The sequence below is a fragment of the Urocampus carinirostris genome, chromosome 2, assembly GCF_059441175.1.
Source record: "Urocampus carinirostris isolate Australia breed hairy pipefish chromosome 2, RoL_Ucar_1.0, whole genome shotgun sequence".
In the NCBI taxonomy this organism is placed as follows: domain Eukaryota; kingdom Metazoa; phylum Chordata; class Actinopteri; order Syngnathiformes; family Syngnathidae; genus Urocampus; species Urocampus carinirostris.
Window position 1 is genome coordinate 42,465,638 of NC_142350.1, and position 18,716 is coordinate 42,484,353.

An 18,716-nucleotide genomic window follows, 5' to 3' on the forward strand; every position below is an offset into this window, starting at 1 on the left:
ATAATATAAACGACAATAAACACATCCAAATGGAGGAAGATTTATTTCCCCCCACCAAATAAGTTGTATGTATAGTAAAAAGAATAAAAATGAGGACAACCTATTATTTCTATTTTCATAAAGGAAACCTTTGAAATAATACTACAGTATTAGGTGTCACAGGCTATGCGTTATTGAATCAGGGAGCACATGATATGTTAGTAAAATTGTTAGCACACCATTCAAATGATTTTAATGTGTGTTGTCGAGTGTAAAATTAAATAGCCCACTCCAAAAAAAATGGTCCCCATGTAGAAAAGAAACAGTCATGAGAAAAATGTAGAAGTGTCAATTTTTTAGATTTCTTCTCGAAACCACCTTTTTTTGCATTTCCCTGCAGTCTAAATATCAAATTTGTTAAGATCATTGGCTTGTTTTTATGTATCTTAACTTTAAACGTGTTTTTCTCCAAATTGAACCAGAATTTAACTTGCTATTTTTCTGTCACGAGAATTTTTTCACCAGGGACGATCATATTTTTTTTATAATTGTAGGAAACAAATTAAAATGTTTTTTTGTTGTTGTTGTTCAGTTCAAATACTGAAATGATTCAATTCAATGCTTAACACACTAAACAAGTACACCATTTTTATAATATACATTCAGTAAGTTTTTTTTTTTGCTGCTTAATTTTCTACTTACAGGGCAAGTAAACTGAAATAAATGGTAAGATATTTTTAAGATTTCTCAATTGAAATAAAAGTGGGTAAAAAACACACATTGCTAGTATATAACGCCACTTTTTTTAAACCACAAATGTATTTAATCCTTGGAAGATTTTTTGGGGGTGCCAGACAAGATTATGTCATTATAACTAAGGGTAGGAGGATCAATCCAAACATTGATATGATCGATACCAAGCGAGTACTTGGATCAGATCGATACTATTGTTTTCGGATTGGTACTTTCCATTAAACTATTATTATATTAATGTTAACGGGTCATAAGATTCTTTCTACACATTATAACATTCAAATTCGATCCAATTGTGTTGAGACCTTTTTGCACAACTAATTTTATTTTCAAAATATTGTCCAATAGAAAGTATTTTAGTTGCTGTGTTTACATTGTTATACAGTATTCGTATTTTTGTTACATTTCTGCTTTTTTTGTTTGTCTCTCTTGACTTTTGTTCCTAAACAGTTGTTGTAGTAGTTTTTAGTTAACACAGTATTTATTTATTTACTGAATTTATATTACAAATGTTATGAGAGGTATTGTATTGTTGAATTTTTATACAGTATTTGCATTTTTGTTACACTGACGCTCTTTTGGTTTGACTCGCTTTACTTTTGTTCTGAAACAGTTGTTGTAGAAGGGTTTAAGTTTTTATACTGTTAAAGGTTTTTACATTGTATTCTTGACACAAGTTGACTTTGACTTAATTTTCAAAATAGAGTGCAATGTTATATATAGTTGTCATGTTGACTTCGTGATTGTCGTATTTTCGTTACATTGCTGCTTTTTTTGGTTTGACTCTCTTAACTTTTGCCCTGAAAAGTTGTAGAAGAAATGTTTAATTATGTACTGTAAAATATAATTATACTGTTGCTAAAATATTTGTGCTGTGTTTATCCTAATTGTACACTAACTCCAGGTGGTAGGGTCGCGGGGTGCTGGACCCCATCTCACCTGTCTTCGGGCAGTGGGCAGGGGAAACCCTGAACTGGTTGCCAGCCAGTCGCAGGGCACAGACGACTCACTCGCTCATTCACACCTAGGGACAATTTCAACCTACCAACACACCGCACATGCATGTTTTTGGAATGTGGGAGGAAACCCGGGTGCCTAGAGGAAACCCACGCAAACACGGGGAGAACAGGCAAACTCCACAGAGGAAGGTTTGATCCCATGACCTCAGAACTGTGCCACGGACCCGACAACCACTCACCCGCCGTGCCGCATAATCACGACATTTCCAAGCAGAAAAAAAAGATTGGGATTGTATCAGTACAATCGATACAACCATGTATTTACTTGGATCGGATCTAAACCAAAGTTCGCAGTGTGGCCCACCCCTGTTTGTAGCAACCACAATAATAAGTCATCAAATGGAGTGAGATGTGTAAATGGCCTGTAAATCCAGATATGACTGATTTAAATGACCATCCGTTGACCATAATCCATAAAAGAAATGACTTTTAAAGGTCTTAAACCCACCAAGTCTCGTCACATTCCTTGCGACGTTGAAAATGTCATCGTAATGAAATTTCAGCGAGATGTTTGGCGGCTTATGTGTTGCGCCTGCTGCATTTCCACACTGTCATTGTGACGGAAGTGTAGTGTAAAGCCTATCCTTCTAAGACTTAAATGAATACCAGTGACAATAAACACTGAGGGTGGGCGGATCGATTCCAATATCGATACTAAGCAAGTTCTATGATCGATTGAGACAATTGTCTCAAGCTCGATACTGAATTCCCATTTTAACTATCACTGAAATAATGTTGTTAAGGTGTCATACGATTATGCATACATTATATATATATATATATATATATATATATATATATATATATATATATATATATATATATAGCTCGGTAGCCTAGATGGTAGGGCGCCCGCTCTGAGACTGGGAGGTCGCTGGTTCAAACCTCGGCCGATTCATACCTAAGGCTTACAACATTGGTACTCATTGCCTCCCTGCTTGGCGCTCAGCATTAAGGGTTGGAATTGGGGGGTTTGGTCACCTAATGACTAAAATGGCTGCGCCCTGTTTGGCTGCATCGGCTCACGACAGTTTAACTGTACGGGTCAGGTGTATCGACATTTCGTTCTGTGTGCAGTGTTACAAAGAATGACAATAAAAGTAAATTCTATTCAATTTTTCTTCTATTCATATATATATATATATATAAATACTACGGCAAAAATACAACAAAATACTATAATGAGGAGAAACTACGATAACAAAATATTCCAACAACAAAATACAGCGATGACAACGACAAAAAAAGACAAATAACAACAATGACAGCAAAATGCAACAGCAAAATACAATGGATGAATAAATAAATAGCAAAATATTTGACAAAATGCATGAAGAGATGAATACATTGCATGTATGTCATATTTGGGTATTGGGTGATTTATTCATTTATTTTTATGGAATATATCTGTAAGTACAGTATTTATTTACAAATTGATGAAAAGGAGAAATAACAGCTTTTATTGTTGTTTTTTTGCACATCACCCAAATTTTACAGATTTTGTCACTCTTGGTTTTTAGCACATTGCGTCCCTGAGATCATCACTTCCCTTTGCTGCCAGAAGCCGAGTGAACATCGCCTCTCTTGAACCGCCAGCATCGAGGACATTCACCATGGCAACGGCTAATGCAGTATGGATGCAAGGACCGAAAATTGTCTGCTGCTGCAATAACAGAGGATTCATTGAAGTCAGGTGAAATGCCATCTGGGCTGTTGTTAGAAATGACCAGAAAGTGCATTTGATTGCTTGCATGGTCACCTGTCTCTAAACGTGCTCGGATATTATTCCAATCTCTCCACACTCTTAATCCTAAAGAAGAAATGAAGGGACAGTGTGTATTGTTTAGAGTAGTTATGTCAAACATACAGGCCCTGGCCTCTTGGATTATTTGATTCGGCCCACCATACATATTTGAATATTGACGCTGCCCTACTTACAAACAATCGTTCGTAATTTGAATTCGTTTGTAAGTTGCTTCGGTGCTGTATTTTGTATAGAATGTATGTTTAAGGTTTATATCAGTATGTTGAAGACTTGTATAAGTAACCTGTATTGTTTTGTACTAAAAAATAAACATTTCATAAAATAATGTGCTCTATAAAAATGAATAAAGTTAAGTTTAACTCACTTTTGGAAGATGAGCTTCAAAAGTTAGGCGACTTCCTCCTCCATGGTTGAAAGTGGCTGGAAAAAAAGCAATTCAACCATTTTCTCAACCGCATCAAGCTTTCAGAATCCACTTTAAAATTAAAAGAAACGGCTCTCCCCTTCTTTACACTTTACACCAACCATATTGAATGAATGCAAGAGATATTAAACAATAAAAATGTCGAAGTTTTTAGCGCACCGAAGATACAGTAGAGAATGTTTATGCACCAACTTGGAAGAGGAAGTGGATTTCTTCTTCGGGGTGGATGCTGGGTGAGCCCTCACAGCGCCATACGTCGGTAATGGGAGAAGGAAGCCCTACAGTACTGTCCTCTCCGCGGAAAAAGGTGCACAATACAAAATCTATTATCCGGATATTTTTCAATATCCCGAAAATTTTTTTCCAATCTACTGTTTTCCGTAACTCGAATGTTCGTAAGTAGGGAAACGTCTTTATGTCAAAAAAAAATGAGTCTCCAGGTCATTTCTATCAAATAAATGCAAACCAAATACTTCCTATGGCTGCTAGAGGGCAGTCAAGGATATACTCTTAGCTTTAGTAGGCCTAGTTTAGCAGTTTAAATTGATGAAGGCTAATTTCAATGTGAAAATGTTAATTTAGTATTTTGTTTTTATTTCAAACCAGCACAACAATAAAGGCAAAAATTATATTTTTGCCATTGCTCCAACTTGAGTTTGTATATCGTGGTTAGTTGGTCCATGTGTAACGGGTGTAATAATAACTTTTATTTTATTGAAATTCCTGCTAAAATATGTGTATAGTTTTTGGTAAATGTCCTGCAATGATGAGTCACAACATTAGCTTTTTCTGCTGGGTTTGATCTCTTTGATCTCTACAAGGGGAATTAATATTTAGTAAAACAGAAACAAAACGAAAATAAATCAAAACAGCTTGACAATATCAATCACATTACTATGCATGGTGAGAGATTTGTCAGCTGGGGTTAGAATGTTTAAAATTAACTTATTTTGTGGAGCACCAAAAGATATGTCTTACCTTTGTAGTACTCTGGTAAAACTGACAACAAACCCCGCCTCCTGGTCACATGTTAGAAGCCAAAACCAAACCCCACCCCATACCAGCAGATGGCACTGTTGGACTCAGCATTGCAGGACATTTACCAAAAACTATACACATATTTTAGCAGGAATTTCAATAAAATAAAAGTTATTATTACACCCGTTACACATGTGTAAAACTACATTCACTCTACTGTTGAAATTGCACTCAATTCCAAACATAAAAGTCTTTTTTCCCCCTATGTATTATAAATAATGTGTTTTGCTTAGAGAATATCCCTTGTCATCCATGATAATAATATGTAGAGTACTAAAGTAGGCTGGATTAAAGCAATATACTGAAAAAATACACTAGAACATTTAAGTTGACATGTTTTTACTGGGCAGAAAGTCTGGATCTGGAGACTGACATCACTGATTTAGCGCCTCCTAACGGTAAAAAAGAAAAGGCTTCGTTTATAAATAGATGAATAAATATTTACTTTTATAATACGCAACAGTACTTAGATAATCATATAGATGTCCATTTTTTCCATTTACATTACTTAACATGAGGCTCACTTAAGGAGGACCGACATCATTGTCTGACATCTTTTTGCTTCGGGGCCCCAAAACCTGGCAAAAAGTTACACAAAAATATTAGAAGATCCAATTGAGTATCCGTAGTTTTGATACTTCCTTCTGCTTTTTAGCACTCATTTTCGAATGCGCTACACAATAGAGCAACATCTAGTGGTCAAATAATACACACTGTAGGGAGAGATGCTTTATATATTACTTAAAACAATGCAGAGACTGTATATCTCAGGGTTCACCCACATGTTTTAACCTGAAAGCTTTGTATTTTTTTCTCAGTGGGTCTGTATTTAAAGGGACAGTTTATTATTCGACCACTAGATGTTTCCGTGTTTTGCCCAGCTTTTAGCAAGGTTTTTGTTTTTTCGGCTATCCGTAAAAGCAATAATGGCAGGCAATTATGTCAGCTCCCCATAAGTGAATAGTATGTCGGTTAAATGCAAATTTCCTGACCTACAAGTAATTTTTTTTAAAGTGGATTCATATGATAGTTCACATATTTTTACTTTTTTTTTCCATCAATAATGGTTTTTTTTCAATGAATGAAGTTACATTGATAATTAGGAAGCACTAAATAACACAGTGCCCTTTTAAAGAACGACTATACTTTTCTTCTTTTTTTTTTCAAGTCTTTGAGTTCTCCATTTTATTGTTTCCCCATCCGTCTTTGACAAAATCCCTCAGGGTCGAACGGGATTGAATGCTAAAATCGGTTTTCTCCTCCTTCACACAAGGGATTACAACCGGACCTCTCGGAAAACGTCACACTTAAATGTCAATTATTATCCTTGAGAGCGAAGCAAGATTTAGCAGTTTACTGTCAAAGTTCTGAGTCGCTTTATTGTATGTGTAACACGTTGATTTATAGTGGAGTCTTGATCTAAACAGAGCCCCAGAAAATAAAAGAAAAAGAGGAGCAGTGGCTGGCTGTGCATTTCACACCTAGGCCTTCTGTGATGTCCTTTGGAGTCCGGCTTGAACAAATATCCATCTAAATACCATCATTTATGGCATCACGGTTCAAGAAATCCGACACAGAAGCACACATGCACCTAGACTTGGAGTCACATCGCCTTAATCGTCTACAACACATTTTATGGAGAATTTAATATTGAGCCCGATTACATTGATTACACTTAGTTGGGGGCATCAAGCTTTCAAGGGGTGGAATGGATTTTTAAAAACGTACTGATTGATTGATTTACCAAGTTACTACCACGATCCCCTTTGAGTAAAAACCTAATGTAAATATCTTCAGCTTTTACCTGCCCACACTTTCTTGTGTAAATATTTTGTGCTCATATATATCCAAATTATTTTTTATCTTTCTCTCTTTCTTTATCTATTATCTTATACAGTCTATATGTGTAACTGGAGTGCCACGTCCAATTTCGTTGTCACAATATGTTCAACTCAATTTGTAACAATGATAATAAAAGGTATATTCTATTCTATTCAATTCTCAGTATTTTTCATTCCACCTGTTAATGTGATTGGTTAAATTTGCGAGAAGCAATTATTATTAGAGAGAAGCGAGATTTAACACAGTTTTCTATCAAAGTTGTGGGTTGTTGTATTGTACCTGTGGCCCATTGATTTAAACTAGAGACGTGATCTAAATAGAACCCGAGGATAAGAATAAGAACACAAAACGGGGATCGGAAGAAAATTTACTTGCTAAAAAAAAATCACTTCTTTTAGATGTACGGATTTAATTGATTTACCAATTCACAGTATTTTTCAATTTAACTGTTAATGTGATTGAATAAAATTGCAAGAAGCATCTTTGGCTTTAAAGGACGATTATCTTTTGACTTAAAATGGTTTCACAATAAACTGTAAGAATTACTGCTAGTGCAATTACATCTTTCTCACCTTTAATGCAATGGTGATGGCTTTTCTCATAGAATATGCAGTATGTCACAAAACTGAGTACACTCTTTACAAGTCTGTAGATATTTCATTATAATGTTTAATAGAACATCACTGAAGAAACATCACTTTGACACAATGAAAAGAAGTATGTCAACAAAAGCCACGACTTACTGGAAAGATATCCTATGGTCTGATGAGACAAATACCATTTATTGGATCAGATGGTGTGAAACATGTGTGGTGGCAACCAAGTAAGGAGTACAAACATGATTGTGTCATGCCTAAAAGTCAAGCATGGTTTGGGAATATCATGGTTTGGGGCTCCACGAGTGCAACTGCAAATGGGGAGTTGACTTTCATTAAGGGAAACGCAAACTCAAGCAGGTACTGTGGAATACTGGAGCAGGAAATAATCCCCTCCCTCCAGAAACTGAGTCATAGGGCAATGTTCCAGCCTGACAATGACCATAAATACACTTCTAAGATGACCAAGGCTTTTTTAAAGGGGCTACAGGTAAAGGGAATGGACTGGCCGAGCATGTCTCCAGATCTCAATCTGATAGAACATCTTTGGGGCATCCTCAAGCCTAAGGTGGAAAATAAGATCTTGAATATCCCCCAGCTCTGTCATGTTGTCACTGAGGAGTGGAAGAATATTCAAGTGGCAATTTGTGAGGCTCTGGTGAAAACCACAGGCAGAAGGATTAATACGGTTCTGCAAAATCATGGTGGCCACACAAGATATTGAACTTCAGGAACTTTTACTGAAGGATGCACCAACTTTTAGCTACTAATGCCCATATTTTATGTTTTTTTTCAGGGGAAAATTACATTTGCACTGCTATATAAGCTTTGCACAGACTACCTTAAGTTTTATTCTGTCAAAGCGTTGTTTCCTCAATGTTGTTCAATTAAATATTATGATGAAATATCTGCAGAAATGTGAGGAGTGTACCAGTACTCACTTTTGTGACATACTGTAAGTTGTTTTGGTGGAAACTTTTTTCAACGAAAGTAAAACAACCAGTCGCTCTGGACACGTGGTGTGTTCAAAGACCAAACTCATAGTCAGGAATTTTCAGGTATTCAAAGAATAAGCTCTAATGTTATAATGCCAGTTACGGCCCATGATTGAATTTTTACTGCCCCCGGCCTCTGTGATAAAATAATACTATGTGGCCAGTTAGTAATGCTGACTGCAGTTTTTAAGTAAATTTGTACCAAAAAAAAAAAAAAACAACAATACAAATTCACCAGACGATGGCACTAGCTCTTTGGTCACCTTGGCTTCCTGTGAGAAATTTAGCCCACCCCGTTTCTCTGGTGGCAACTGTACATAATAAAAAAAGAAAGTTGACTGTGAGGGCCGCCACTACCACGACAAGTGGAAATTGGAATATTTTTTCAGAGGAATCTGAAACAACTGCGTCTGCCAAATTTGCCAGTTTTTTAGAGATTGTGAGTTGCCTAGTATAAAAATGTTCAAAGTGTAGATGAGTTTAAAGCTCACTCCAGAGTGAAAAATATGCTAGCTGAAGTTTCCTTATGCCTGCAAGAAGGCCTTGATGTTGAGACCTCGAAATTTGATTTAATCCAACAGCTTTATTAAACAATGGTGATATATAGCTCACGACCTTCAGAAGTATTTGAGAAGGTCGCCGGGTAGATTTCTGAGCCTGGCAACAAGTAATGGCTGAAATGTATGGTTAAATCCATAGAAATGAAAGCACACACCTGGCAGTAGCACACACTAGGGAGAAGCAATGAAAGGAAGCTGAAGGAAAATTTGCAATTATTGAATAAGTATTTATGGACAAAATGTTATTACATCACTTAATTCAGATATCTTTCAGGCCAGCTAAAAAGGGCTAGCAGGCCCTGACGACACACACATTTGAAGCGAAGGATCACAACGTTCTATCTGGTTTTAGATATTTTCACAAGTTAAATTGGGGTATAACACCATGATGACTGTGTTTTTACTGAGGAAATGGCATTTTAAAATTGCATGAAATTCAAATTATTGTATCTTTAAACACACACACATCGATTCCATTTTAACCTTATCAAGAAAAGCTGCAACCCTTAGAAATAGTTAACTGTCCAAATTAAACATTCCTTTAAAGCCCTATCATCTAGTGCCAGATATGCTATTATATTGTTGCTCCCTGTGTGTGGGGATGGTTATTGAGTCAATCCCCATGTGTGGCTGTGTCCAGCCCCTCTCTTTCACAGCTAGAGAATAGAACCACGCCCTTTGGTGCCGTGCTTGGCGCATGTGTGCGTGTCCAACTCTCTAAGGAATTTGGGGATCCGTGTTTGCTTGAAAGTTGCTTTGACCACCCTCTTATATGCTTAATCACAGGAAAATTCAATGTTTTTTCAACAAACCATTGCAATCGAACGTGCATATCATGAAGGCAGTGAACCCCACCGTTAGAGTTGAGCATTATAGGAGATGAATGGAATTTTGAACTTTTTTTCTGGTGCCTGCCTCCTATGGCCTGCAACATCATTGTAGCCTCTGTCAAGCTGCTTCACCATGCGCGTGCAAGTACGTGCATTTCTTGGACGCACTCGAATAAACTCTTCAGAAAGATTGAGGGGCGATGACATTTTTTAAAAAGACGCCTGTAGTCTAATAATCCTAAATGAACCTACTGAAAAGCTGAAAATTATAATCCAATATGATCATATAAATAAAGCAATATTTTCATATTGCTCTGTCAATAATATTGAAATTTCAACAGGCATAAAAGAAATATTTCCTTTTAATAAAAAAGAAAGAACTGAATTTTAAGATATACGACATAGATTTATGTGTGGGGGAACAATAATAAAAAAGAAATAAAGGTGAAAGAACTATGTAGAACATGTAACTATTATATTTTGGTCCTCGGATAAAAATATTAAATGTGATTGTGGTTTATTTTGTAGCTCTGAGTGTCAGCAAGGGGAAAGATGCAAGATGTCTTCCTGGGTATGTTTAAAGGGGACAAAGTGTACTATTTGACCACTAGCTGTCGGTGTATTGTGTACTGCGGCCGAAAGGTAGGGCTACAAACCACACGGAAGAATACAAACTACGGAGACCAATGTTCTCTCTAGGCTTCCGCAGGTCTCAGCGATTACACATAGTTTGTTAGCATTGCTTGGAACAACGATGCGCAACATCAATATCGCGTGTAGCAACCAAATCATTATCTCAGATGTTCGAAACCAATTATCAAATTGTTACATTTTCTTGGGATTCCCTCAGTGGTGTTTTTTTTTACATAAGACTGAATTGGTAAATTTATTATTGGCAAGGTGAAACAACCCACAAACGTGCTTTTTTGTATTTATTTGGCCCGCTTAGGGAAATTCATTTTTCACCAAATGCCCCTGGGTGCACAGTCAGTGCTGTTGCAGCAGAGCGTGCGCCAAATGACCTTTCTACAGCACATGGTATTCCCAGCAGGTCTCCTAACCAGACCCAACCCTGCTTAGCTTCCCGAGATCAGGTGTTTTCTGGTTGATATGGCCATAAACAGGTTTTTACTACTAGTTTCACATAAGATTTCAATTTTTTTTAAAGTATCTTGTTAGATAATGCGAACATTTTGTGGATTTATTTAGTCGGTTACACAACACAGACCTGTATTTAATCACACTTTGTAGTGAAAGTTAGTGTTGGCAAAAAAAATACTTGATATATTTGTAAATTATTTGAATGTAACACCAGATTTTTCAGGAACCTATACAGAGAATTTTTTTCATGGAAATGTGAACAGTAAGGCTCCTGTGGCATATGACAACATGACAGATGCAAAAAATGTCGAGTTGTTTTATAACCATGGTCAAGCAGAAGGAAAAATGTATAACACACTGCGCAAAAGGAAAAAGATTTGAGTGAACGGTGCATCCATCATTCCAACTGGGGAAACTATCTCCTTCGTTATTCCTGCCTCTGCAGTTCCCCCATTACAACCCTCCACTCTTCAGCAGCAGCTCTTTTGACTTCAAAATACTGTGTTTAAAACACAAAGAGGAACCCCACGTTCTGGACGAATTTTCTAAGGGATTGATTTTGCAATTTTGAGCCCTGATTTTTCAAACTGGATAGATTTTCTGTGCAGTGCGCAATTGTGGACGTGCGCAGGTTGGAGGGAACCATTTTTTTCACCCTTTTTTGCCCAGCTATTGACCAGGTTTTTCGGGTTACCCACAGGAGCAAGTTGGCAGACAATCATGTCCGCTCCCTCCAGTTGATCCCCATTTTATATAAAATAAATGCAAATTCCTCAAATTATGAATAAAAAAATGCATATTTATATGATAGTTCATGTATTTTTGATAATTATTAAAATCATTACTGTTCTTTTAATAAATTATGTTTCTTTACAAATAAGAAACGCTAAATAATACACCATGTCCATTTAAAACATAATTAGTTTGAAAACTCAAAGTTGCATTACAGTTTCTATTCTATCGGTTGTGCTTTATGGTACAACAATTATCTACAACAGCGATCGCAATCACTAGGCCACAGACCGGTACTCGGTCATCAGTCGTTTGCTACCCTGGCCACACAGAATGAAACAAAAAAACGGCGCTTTATTTTTTCCATATACTTTATTTATTCGCACATTGTCCAAAACGTCCATGACAGCAACAACAGTGTACAATGTTGTAATGGGGCATTATGGAAAAGAGTTTACCCAAAACAACTGTTGGGGTCTGGCGTGCCTCTATCCATCAATTAGTTTGTAATTGGGACAGGTGTGTCCAAATAACCCACACATGTCCCTAATTAGCCTCACCCTTCATAAGGACTTGTTAGGACAGCATTCAGTATCGGGTGGTTTTGATTTCCACCTTTGTTTTTATCATTGCATTTTCCAGTTCATCCAGCTTTCTGGGGTTGGTTTTATTGTGTTATGAATCTGGCAATTTTATAGTTTTATTGTTGTTTTTACCATTTGTTTATCAATTTTTGAGTAATGTTAGTTTGGGTCCATCGAAAATAACAACATAATCACCTGACCATGAAAGGTTACAGCTGAAGGTGCCTGGACTGCAAGGAAAGTTCCTGGCAGCGAGGAGAGTCACCGGCTTTGAGGAGAGTTCCCGGCCGCTTTGGCTCTGTGCCCCGGATGCGGATACTGCAGCCACCGTAATTTTATTTTACAGTGGAACCTCGGTTTTTTCTCTCAGTTCGGACAAATCGGTGTTCGACCAAAAATTTCGAGAAATTCTTGCTTCGCTGTTCGGTCAAAAAATCGGAGTTCGAACGCCGGTACGCTAGGGTGCGATGCTGAGTGGCGTACGGGTCTTTTAGCCCCTAATTATGCCTCCAAAGAAGGTCGGTGCACACAGGACAGGTGAAAAAAAAAAACAAGTTGTTCGTCCAACTATTGCCTTTAAGAAAGGCATAATAGCTAAATATGAAAGAGGTGTACGAATTTCCGATCTTGCTAGTGAATACAGCATGGCTAAATCTACTATCAGTACGATAGTAAAGAATAAGGAGGCTGTGAAATCGAGTAATGCGGCTAAGGAAGTTAGCGCTATAAGCAAGCAACTGCCGCAAGTTTTGGAAGAGGTTGAAAAACTTTTGATGATTTTTCTCTCCCCACCGTCCACCACAAAGGTAAGAAATCCTATTCATAATCCTTTTTTTTTTTTCCTTCTTTTACACGTTCATGTTAGCGTAATCTTCCGTACGAAAGATTACGCTAACGCGAACGTACGATTAGCCTGGGTTAGCTTCATGTTTACGTTCTTGCTAAACATTAAGGGTGTTGGAACGGATTAAAACGATTTTACATTACTTTTAATGGGAAAAACGATTTTCCTTGATCAACCAAATCGGTTTTCGAACAGGGTTCTGGAACGGATTATGGTCGAGAACCGAGGTTCCACTGTATTTCTATTTTAGACTGTCTGGTATCCGACCCTTGAGAAAGATGTTATGTTAGGGTCTGGTGCGCCTTTGTCCACCAACAAGTTTGCCATTTGGTCAGGTATGGGTTGATTGGTCACCTGTCCCTAATTAGCCTCCCCCTTTATAAGGACATGTTAGGACAGCATTCAGTGTTGGGTAATTTAAATTTCCACCTTTGTATTTCATCATCTCGTTTTCCAGTTCATCCTGTTTTCTAAAGTTAATTTAATTGCTTTGATTCAGACAGTTTTTTTTTAAAATGTTTTTGACCATTTGTTTTTTGTTTTTTAATAGTTTTTTTAATACATTTTTGTGATTAAATACAATCATTTTTTTGAGTACTTTTAGTTTCCTGTGTGCATGTCCACAACAACAATGTGGTACTGTCAGTAAAAATGACATAAGTTGAATGATGTTCCAAGGCAAGAATATTCAACCATTAAATCGGTCCGTTGGACGGAACACCTCGAAAACCACTTATCTTCAACACCTGTCAGTGTCATTGTATCATGATTACTGCCCTGCTTTTCACTTTTGTTTTTAAGTCTCCGCATAATTTGCACAGATGTTATTGGACAGCAAGATATCCCCAATATTATTTTCGGCTTATGTTAAGCGTTTCTGTACTTACCATGACTTATAAGGTACTATAACACTACTATAGCTCACCGGGGAGGCAGTTCTTTTGGGTTTTGCTTGGCAAGTAGAACTGACTCTTAAATTGGGAAAAGCCCATGTTGTCGGTAGTTTACTAGGCATTCTCGGAAATACAAGTTTGATCATATTTACACTTCTTTTACAGCTTTAAATATCCTGATGGATTAAATCTACACTCTATTTATAGTGGACTAAGCACATGTTGAACAAAATAACACGTGCAAGTATGAGGAGCAATTTCCAAATAAGAAAAGGCACCTCGACATTGTGCAAAGGCTTTAATAGAGAACATGGGAAAAAAAACAATGGAGCTCTCCCAAAATGCGTTGCAAAAGGAGAGTCCCAAAGATTTCTAGTCAACATGTCGTAATGTGTTTGAACGAGTGCTCTCCATTCGATAATTGACAATAAGTGTATACAAACTAAGTCTAAAATGCAATTTAGTAATTTGACAATGTCAAGTCATATCTGTTTAGCCCTTAATAACGAAATGTCTCAGATCTACTTTCAGATTCAGATCTACTTTATTGTCATTCTAGTACACGTGTATACAGAACGAAATGTCGATACATCTGACCCGCACAGTTTCCTTGAATGTACAGATATAAATAAAATGTTGTATTGAGTTGGAGTATTGAGTACTAATAATATACTAAATAATTATGGCTATGTATAGTATTTTACAGTAGCGCAAATAGTGCAAGAGGAGCAGCTAACCAGATGTGCAAAATGGGCAGTCAGGTAAACAGTAACAATAACACTGTAACAATAACGCTGTAAGTACAATAGTGCAGAGAAACAGATGTGCAAGGAGTGGCTAGCTCTAAAGAACTGCCAGTAGTGCAAAAAGTCAAACAAAACCAACAGATGTACAGATTAGCAGCAGTTGGATTTACTATTTGTTTGATTGCCCGTTTAACAGTCTAATGGCCAGGGGGACAAGACTATTGTGGAACCTGGTGGTCCTGCACCGCACACTGCAGTACCTCTTCCGAGAGGCTAGCAGAGTGAACAGTCCATGATGGGAGTGAGAGGGGTCCTGATAATGTTCTTAGCTTGGGATAGGCAGCGCTTCTGGCCAATGTCCTGAATGGAGGGGAGAGAAGTTCCGATGATTTTCTCTGCTGTCCTCGTCACCCTCCTCACACTACCCCAGTCGGAAGCGCTGCAGCCTCCACACCACACAGAGATACAGCTGGTCAGGATACTCTCTATGGTGCCCCTGTAGAATGTGATGAGGGAGGGTGGGGGCAGGTGCGCTCTCCTCATCCTCCGCAGGAAGTACAGGCGCTGCTGTGCCCTCTTAACCAGTGATGCAGTGTTCACGGACCAGGTGAGTTTGTTTGTGATGTGCACCCCTAGGAACTTGATGCTGCTGACAACCTCCACAGCCTTGTTGTTGATGAAAAGTGGGGCATGGTTGGGCTGTTTTTTCCTGAAGTCGACAATGATCTCTTTGTCTTTGTCTCAAAGGGGATGCTACGAGCAAGAGCTAAATATTACACAATGTCCCTTTAAATCGTGCTTGGTTTGAACACTCAAAGTTGGAGTACAGTTTCTCTTTCGGTTGTGTTTAAGTGTGCATTATCTAGAACAGTGATTGCAATCACTAGGCCGCAGACTGGTACCCAATCAGTCGTTTGGTACACTGGCCACACAGAATCGAAAAAGGGAGCCTAATTTTTCGCATATACCTTATTCATTCGCACATAATTTTACCCCAATAAAACTTAGTTCGGGTGTGTGTTATAAATGAGGCTTTGTGGTATTATATGACCTTATTTGTGCAGTGATCTCTTAGTCATTAATAAACGTGAAACACTTTTGCTCAGCAATGGATGCAACGGGTATCGAACTCAGATCACAATGGTTCCTTAACCATTAGTCCATGAGATATTTAAATGATATTGTACAGAGACTGCCCGACCTACGAACAAGTTCGGTTTCATACGATCGGAAGTTGAATTTGTTCGTAAGTTGCTTCAGTGCTATATTTTGTATGGTTTTAGTTTGTACAAGTATGTATGTATAATGCTTGTATAAGTCACCTGTATTTTTTTGCTAAAAAAACATTTAATAAAATAATATCCTCTACAAAGATAAATAAAGTAAAGTTTTACTTACTTCTGGGACTTGTGTGTCAAGAGGTCCCCCTCCGTGGAAAAAGTGGCTGAAAAAGCGTTCCGACCATTTTCTCAACCACATCAAGCTTTCTTATTCCACTTTCCTTTTAAAAGAAATAGCTCGGCTCTTCCTTACATCAACCATATTGAATCAATCCACGAGATATTAAATGGTAAATGTTCTGCATTTATATAGTGCTTTTAGTCACTGAAGACCTCCCAAAGCGCTTTACAATGTGCTTCACACTGTTGGAATTAAATATCAAAATGTACCATTGTTCAAATTAGTTGTCTGGCTCCATTAACCAAACACAACCTACATTCATCCAACAATTTATGCACGCTTGTTTCTTGAGGGAAAAACGACATTTTCACACGGGGGCAGATTTATTTTCCCTAACTGAAGAACTAAGTGAACTTCATCGAAGGCGGCCGAGGTGACGTTGGCTTCCGTGTGAAGCCTTCTTCTGAAGTCCTTTAGCTTTCTCTTCTTGACCGACGTCTCCCCGCAAGATGGCGTCTCGGCTCCTCCCATGGGCGTGCCAAACGTTTTTTTTTTTTTTTTTTGTGCCCAACGTTCTCACAACATAGCGCCTTGATGTCTGGAACATTCTGTGTCAGCACACTCACGTGTTCTGTTATCAACAGAACTAGACAAAATATTATGCATTTCGAAAAGCCTGCCCTGTACTTTCACTGCTCATTGAATAAAAGGCCCAGTCAGTAAATAACTATGGTATTAAACTCAAATGTAACTTGTATTCAATCGTATAAAATCCTTTCATAGTCAAAAGTATAAAATCCTTCATCACACACCAATAGGGAGTCAGCCATGCAAGGCACCTACCTGCTTATTATTAAACAATAAAAATGTCAAAAGTTCAGCACACGTTATGATTACACACGAACAAGGAAGTAGAAGCCGGATTTCTTCTTTGGTGTGGATGCTGGGTGACCTCTCACAGTACCACGCGGCAGAAAGAAGCACTACTGTACCGGCCCCTACTCGGTAAAAAGGTGCACACAATACAGAACTTAACTTACAGCAATATCCGGGTATTTTTCAAAATCGTGAAAAAAAAATTGTCGTATCGACCGGTTTGCGTAGGTCGAATGTTTGTAAGGAAAGTGGGGTCTGTAAAAGGCCTCAGATTTTAGTTCATCATCACACAATATTTACTTACGGTGTCATGGTGTAATCAAGTGTCATTTATTTGTATAGCCCTTTGTCACAATATGTCTCAAAGGACTGCATAGGTTACAATAACACCATCCCCTGATCTTAAACCAACATGTGGGCAAGAAAAAGCTAAAAATCTCAGCACGGGGAAAATAAGAAACCTCGCGAAAGGGGCCTTTCGCAAGGTTTCTTATTTTTAGTTATTTTAGTTGTAATGTTTCAGCCAGGATGACAAGGGTGCAATAGACTTAGCATTGGGTAACAGTACGCAAAACATAGTGAACATCAAAAAAGAAAACATAGGTAAAATACTGAAATTCTTCCAGAATGTGCATGACAGAAACGACGCATCAAACCTGTAAAACTGTCCAAAAAGTCCATGACAGCAACAACAGTGTACAATGTTGTAATGGGGCATTGTGGAAAAGAGATTAGCCAAAACAACTGTTGGGGTCTGATGTGCCTCCGTCCACCAGTTAGTTTGTAATTGGGACAGGTGTGTCTAATCACCCAACACCTGTCCCTGATTAGCCTCACCCTTCATAAGGACATGTTGGGACAACATTCAGTTTCGGGTGATTTTGAAATCCACCCTTGTTTATCATCGCGGTTTCCAGTTCATCCTGTTTTCTAAAGTTAGTTTAATTGTTTTATAATTCAGACATTTTTTTAATTGTATTTGACCATTTGTTTTTTTTATTTATTGAGCATTTTTGTAATTAAATTCAATCATTTTTGAGTACTTTTAGTTTCTGGTGTGTATGTCCATCGAAAACCACAACAACAATGTGATACTGTCAGTAAAAATAATGTTATGATTGTCAGCCTTTGAACCGGTCCGTGGTAGAAAACACGTTGCGGACCACTGATCTCCAAACCTGTCAGTTTCTTGCATCATAATTACTGCACTGCTTTTTACTCTGTTTTTTTAAGTCTCCACATAATTTGCACGGTTGTTATTAGACAGCAAGATGTCCCTAATGATACTTTTGGCTTATGATAAGAGTTTCTATACTTACAATACCTAAAGATAGTCGGGGAGGCAGTTCTTGTGGGTTTTTGCCTGTCATGTAAAACTGACTCTTCGATTGGGAAAAGCTCATGTTATCGGTATTTTAATCTGCATTCTTAGAAATACAAGTTTGATCATATTTACACTTTTACAGCTTTAAATATCCCGAAGGGATTACATTTACACTCTATAGTTTTCAGTGGACTAAGCACATGTTGAACAAAATGACACGTGCATGCATGAAGGACCGATTTCTAAATAAGAAAAGGCACCTCCACATTGTGCAAAGGCTTTCATAGAGAAAACAAAAAACCATGGAGCGCTCCAAAAATGGTGTCGCAATAGGAGAGTCCCAAAGAGCTCTAGTCAATAGGTCGCACTGTGTTTGAACGAGTGCCCTCCATTCCACGTTGATTGGCAATAGCT